Consider the following 6657-nt stretch of genomic DNA (forward strand, 5'->3'; position numbering starts at 1 on the left):
AAGAATTAAATGCTTGTAATATTTAGATTTATGACTGCAATTTCATTATAATTAAATAGATGTAACATACAAGTCTACTGTGTAGTAGACTACAACTTCAAAAGGATCATAGAAAGAGATTCTACTTATGCGTAAATTAGTGTTCTAGGAGTACTAGACAACCAAAAGTGAGGGATCTAAAGAATTACTAGAGTCCGGACTCCACAAAGATTGAGTAAGGGCCGGATTTTGAGGGAGAAGCCCTCGATTGCTTAGGGTGTGTTTGGTTTGGTTTTTGGCTTTGAATTTTGCCACCTAAGAGATAAAAGTTAAACAAAGGTTTCGATCTAGAAAGCAGCTTTTTTAAAAGTGGACTTTATCGTAGTGCAAAACTGAAAGCACCTCTAAACATAATTTTAGCGGCTTTTAGATGAAACTGTGGAAATATATATATGAAAGAATTTTTAGTAGCTTTTAGTGGTTTTCACCTTACGGTTTTTAGCTTTTTAGCAATTTACAGTCCATAACTTTTTTCAAGCTCACAACCAACAACAGCTTTTTTTTATTACCACAGCCCAACCAAACAGACCCTTAGTCCTCACCGAGCAGCGAGCATAGAGACCAGTGGCCTGGTCATGCTGACCTACTCTCCTCTTGGCCTGCTGGTCCTAGTCAGGCTCGATCGCTCGATGGCTCCCGCCTCCCGACATGATTTGCAAAATATACGGGACAACAAGAGAAGAGATGTTTTAGATCTAATATGGATGGTTGTATTTAATATCCATGTTTAATATGGATGGTTGTATTTAATATCCTGGTCTAGTTTGGCCATTACGTAGGTTTGTCTTCAGAAATATGGGACTACAGAGCGAACTTAACAAGAGGCATATATATATATATATATATATATATATATATATATATATATATATATATATATATATATATATATATATATATATATATATATATATATATATATATATATATATATATATATATATATATATATATATATATATATATATATATAACGGGAGTACTGGGCTTCCAATAGTTAAAGGAAACCTAGGTCGACCACCTCTGCAAACTGGTTCAACCCAGCGCGCCCAACCAGGCTGTCGGGTGCACCACCTGCCCCACGTCTGTTAGCGAAAAAAAGGAATGCATGCATGAGTCAAACACGATCCAATGCATATGCGTAAATTTAGGAAAAATATGTGTGGCAGTTTCTATTTTTAAATGCTTTATTTCCTCCATAAATTTAGGATCGCTGCAACAGTCATGCAGCTAGACGCGTAAGGACCATTTTATGATATATACTGAGACTAACTATGCTACATTGTGTAGCTAATTATGCAATTCAGTATACTGCATAAAAATCTGTTACCAGCTGCATGCACACGAATTTATGATGAAAAAAATGTGCAATGAAAGGAAATGAATTACATGCATAGAAACAAAAAATCGTATTTAATGTTTAATTTGCTTCATAAATATAGGATCCCTCCAACAATCATTCAGCTAAACACATTAGAATTAGTTTATGATATATACTTATACTAATTATACTACAGTGTATGTATTTATGCAATTCGGTGTAGGTATTTATGCAATTCGGTACACTGCGTAAAAAATCCAGCATGTTGTTCACTGGTGGACGCATCTTCAGGTTGGAGCGTAAAAACCTTAAGTTTTGAGCATAAAATCTCTCAATTATAAGCATAAAATCTCTCAATTATAAGCGTAAATACCTAGCCAATGTGAGAGGTTGATAGCTCTGGTAGGTTATAATTACGATCCTATTTTATGTCAGATCTGAAAAATATGGCAGCCGCATGCATGCGTTTTCTATTTTTATACAGATCCAAAAATTATGGCAAAATGCATGTATAAGTCAAACATGTTCTCTTGCACGTGCGTAAATTTAGAAAAGATATGTGTGACGGTTTCTATTTTAAATGTTTTATTTTCTCCATAAATTTAGGATCGCTGCAACAGCCATGCAGTTAGACTCGTAATGATCATTTTATGATATATAGTGATACTAAATATGCTACACTGTGTAGATAATTATGCAATTGGGTATACTGCGTAAAAATCTGTTACCAGCTAAACGCATTATAACTAATTTATGATATATACTTATACAAATTATACTACACGGTGTAGGTATTTATGCAATTCGTTACAGTACGTAAAAAATCTGGCATGGTTTTCACTAGTGGACGCATCTCCGGGTGTAGCGTAAAACTTAAGTTTTAAGCATAAAATTCCTCAATTATAAGTGTAAACACCGAGTCAATGTGAGAGGTTGATAGCTCTAGTAGGTTGTTATTACGATCCTATTTTTATGACAGATCCGAAAAACATGGCAGTCGCATGCATGCAGTTTCTATTTTTATACAGATCCAAAAATTATGGCAAAATCGTGGGAGTTTTTCATTGCATGCGCAAAAATTACGAGCAACATAAATTAAAGAATTGTCTTTCCAATGTGCATGCAAAAAATATGCATGCATCAAACTGATATACGAACTCTGTGTTCAAGCATAACATCGTACAGTTTTTAGCATAAATAATACATGTGGTAGGTATAAAACATAATAATCGAAAAGAAAACACGAATCGAAGGAGGTAATCGCCGGAGGACGTCGTCGACGACATAAGCACAGATGTATGTCGTCATAGGGGCCGCCCGAACTGCGCCGGATCGGAGGATGTCATGCGCGATCGTCGCTGCGCGCACCTCGCACCTTCCGTGACACCGCTCGAACCTCACGCCTCGTGTGTCGCCGTCGCTACTCGCACATCGAGGGGCGCCGCTTGCTCGCCGGTCGTGGAACTGTCGCCGCCTCGGGGTCCCGGGAACGCCGCCGCTTGCCCGCACAAGGGCACTGCCATCGCTCGCCCTCTAGATCGGGGAGCCGCTGCCGCCGATCTGGGAACCGACGCCGAGGAACCATCGCCACCGCACATCGAGGTCGGGGATCCGCGGCCACCGCAGCCACTGGCCGGGGTTCCACCGCTGCGCGCGCTATCGGGCAACCGCCGTCGTCGCACGTGAAAACTGAACCCTAGCACTCCGGATTTTCTTATATAGACGTGTGAACCTGGTCCGGCTCGACCGGATTGCACTGTCTGGCCTGGGCTTCCTCTAGTTATTGGAAGCCCAGGGCTCCTAATATACAATCTATACAATCTATATATATATATATATATATATATGGAAATTTGTATGTATATATAGTGTAGCTAAGCTGCTAAGGTATGCTTTCACACACTCAAATAACTTAAATACGTTTTTTTGATAAGGGGAGATTTATAATAGCTTAAATATGTATTGTTCCATATTAAGGGGGTGTTTGGTTTCTAGGGACTAATGTTTAGTCTCTTCATTTTATTCCTTTTTAGTCTATAAATTGCTAAATATAGAAACTAAAATAAAGTTTTAGTTTCTATATTTGGTAATTTTGGAACTAAAATTGAATAAAATGTAGGGACTAAACATTAGTCCCTATAAACCAAACACCCTCTAAATACTGATGTTAAAAGAGTAAATACAGTGCTGGTGATTTCATGTTCTAGAGAAAAGCGTCACCCATTATCCGCATTCATCCAACCCCATACAACGACGGTTCGGAATAACCGTATTTTAATCAAAGTGGTTATTTCATGTTCTAGAGAAAAGTGTCACCCATCATCCACATTCATCCATCCAACCCCATACAACGACGCACTACCAGAATTCGCGCCTTTGCCGAGTGCCGGTGGCTTTGCCGAGTGCTTTTTATCGGGCACTCGGCAAATCCGGCTTTGCCGAGTGCCGCACTCGGCAACGTCCTGCGCTCGGTAAAGAGCTAGTTTACCGAGTGTAGGACACTCGGCACAGCCGAGCACTCGGCAAAGACTTCTTTGCCGAGGGTCAAGCACTCGGCAAACATGGCTCTCGGCAAAGGGCCGTTAGCGACCGTCTACAACTGACGGCCGTCAGTCTTTGCCGAGTGTCAAATATCTGGCACTCGGCAAACATAGTCTTTGCCGAGTGTCCTCTGTAGACACTCGGCAAAGCATATTTTAATTTTTTTTATTTTGGTCACCAAAATTTTTGTGGTATGTTTCTACACTATGTAGACCTACATGTACCATTTTGGGACAATTATAACAGTTTTTTCTATAGCTAGTACATTTAGTTTGTTTATTTGAATTTCTTCGGAAAATTCAGATTTGAACTGCAGGTCACTCGAAACTTGGAAAACCGTGAATGCAAAAATGATATCCATGCTACATAGCACAAGTTACGACCGATTTCAGGAGCGAACCGGAAACTTCGAGCACCATGCTCACTCAACATGACCGTAAACTTGCCATCCAGGTGTTTAAAAATTGTATAAAACAGAAACAAAGTCAGAAAATCATGAACCCTGTCCACGTGTCATGATATCATATGTAGAGGTTGTGATAAAAAATTTAGAATGTTTGGAGAAAGTTGTGAGACACTATGTGTAGAAACCTAAGAGAACCACACATGAAATCATAGAGTTTCAATGTGGATCTCTTAGGTTTGTACACATAGTGCGTTACAGCTTTCTCGAAACTTTTTCAAATTTTTATCACAGCCTCTACATATGATATCATGACACGTGGACAGGGTTCATGATTTTCTGACTTTGTTTGTGTTTTATACATTTTTTAAACAGCTGTATGGCAAGTTTACGGCCATGTTGAGTGAGCATGGTGCTCGAAGTTTCCGGTCCGCTCCTGAAATCGGTCGTAACTTGTGCTATGTAGCATGGATATCATTTTTGCATGCACGGTTTTCCAAGTTTCGAGTGACCTGCAGTTCAAATCTGAATTTTCCGAAGAAATTCAAATAAACAAACTAAATGTACTAGCTATAGAAAACACTGTTATAATTGTCCCAAAATAGTACATGTAGGTCTATATAGTGTAGGAACATACCACAAAAAATTTGGTTGGCAAAATAAAAAAAATAAAAATGTACTTTGCCGAGTGTCCAAAGAAGACACTCGGCAAAGACTATGTTTGCCGAGTGCCATCCCGGCAGCATTCAGCAAAAACAATAAGTTAAGGTTTTGCCGAGTGCCTGTCAGTCGGCACTCAGTACAATGTATTTTAAAATTGTTAAAAAATGCTTTGCCGAGTGCCCGCGATCTGGCACTCGGCAAAGACGGCTTTGCCGAGTGCCAGGCCCGGGGCACTCGGCAAAAGGTATTTTAAAATTTTTAAAAAATTCTTTGCCGAGTGCCCGCGATCTGGCACTCGGCAAAGCCATTGAATAATACTCCGGTCGTCTTCCTCCCTTCTTCTTTTCGCTCATTTCCTTTCTCTCTTCCCACACCGCGCCCACGCCGCCACGACGCCGCCGGGCCGCTTCCCGCCGCCCCCACGCCGCCACCACGCCGTCGGGCCGCTTCCCGCCGCCCCCACGCCGCCACCACGCCGCCGGGCGCCGCGCCCCGCCCCCACGCCGCCGGGCCGCGCCCCGCCGCGCCCACGCCGCCAAGCGCCGCCGCCCACACTGCCACCAAGCGCCGCCGCCCCCCTGCCACCAAGCGCCGCCGCCCCTGCAGTGCCATCTACGCCACTCCCCGCTCCGGCCATCGACATCTTCCCTGCGCAGACCGAGGTTAGAATCATGTGTATTAGGATTTAATTCTTGTTTATGTTAAGTGAGATTTAGGACTTGATACTCTCAATGATTAACATAACCTAGACAATAGTTGGTAACTAGAAATATTATACTAATCGTCTTTGCTTTGGATGAACTAAAGTTAGAAGAACAGATAGTTGCCATTAGGGCTTCATATTTTTACGGACTATTTACACATACTCTAACCACCGGGTCCTTTCAAAAAAGAGGAGATTATTATCAATCTAACAGTCCTAAATACAGAGGGCTTATAATCATTCAAAGATCTTTGAAAACCTTGTGCTCACTTGTTCTCGGCACTAATTAGATTGATCTATTACCTTTGGAGTGTATACTTTAGGTGAATTTTTTGTTACTGTGTGCATGTCAGCCATCGTGCTGTTAGTGTTATTTGCAGGTTTTGAAAACCTCAACGTACAGGGGAGGTGCTGTCGATTTTTTTTGTATTAATAGACTTGTGTTTCTTTTTTACAGAGAAGATACTTGTCTTCCTAGCCGCTGCGGGTCTGCCTGCACCGCGTCGCGTCGCCACTGCACCGACCCGCCACAGCCCCACTAGCCTGACTCCACCGCCACCCTAGGTATAACCTCTATTTCCGCATCATGGTCGTAGATCACGTAACCCAGTTAGCCGTCTCCCGTTCGAAAGAGATACGGTGTAGATATGCAGATCTTTGCATATCTACAAATGTATCAGTTTCGAATTGTCCACGTTTTTTGGACAGCCCGCGGTTGCGTAGATGGTGTTAGTTTCCATGCTCTACTCCGGTCCGAGAAAGAGTTTCGGCGTCACCTCCCTGTTGTTCTCCGGACAGTACACTCTCCCTGCCAGGACGTGTATCCGGAGAACAGCGGGGAGGTGCTGCCGAAATTCTATCTCGGATCGGAGTAGAGCATGGAAACTAACTCCATCTACGCAACCGCGGGTGGGATTAGGACCTATCCTCACCTATTAGAAGGTAGGAACGTAGTGTACATGCATTACATGTCTATATTAAACTATA

This window comes from Zea mays, chromosome 5 (assembly GCF_902167145.1).
Source record: "Zea mays cultivar B73 chromosome 5, Zm-B73-REFERENCE-NAM-5.0, whole genome shotgun sequence".
NCBI lineage: Eukaryota > Viridiplantae > Streptophyta > Magnoliopsida > Poales > Poaceae > Zea > Zea mays.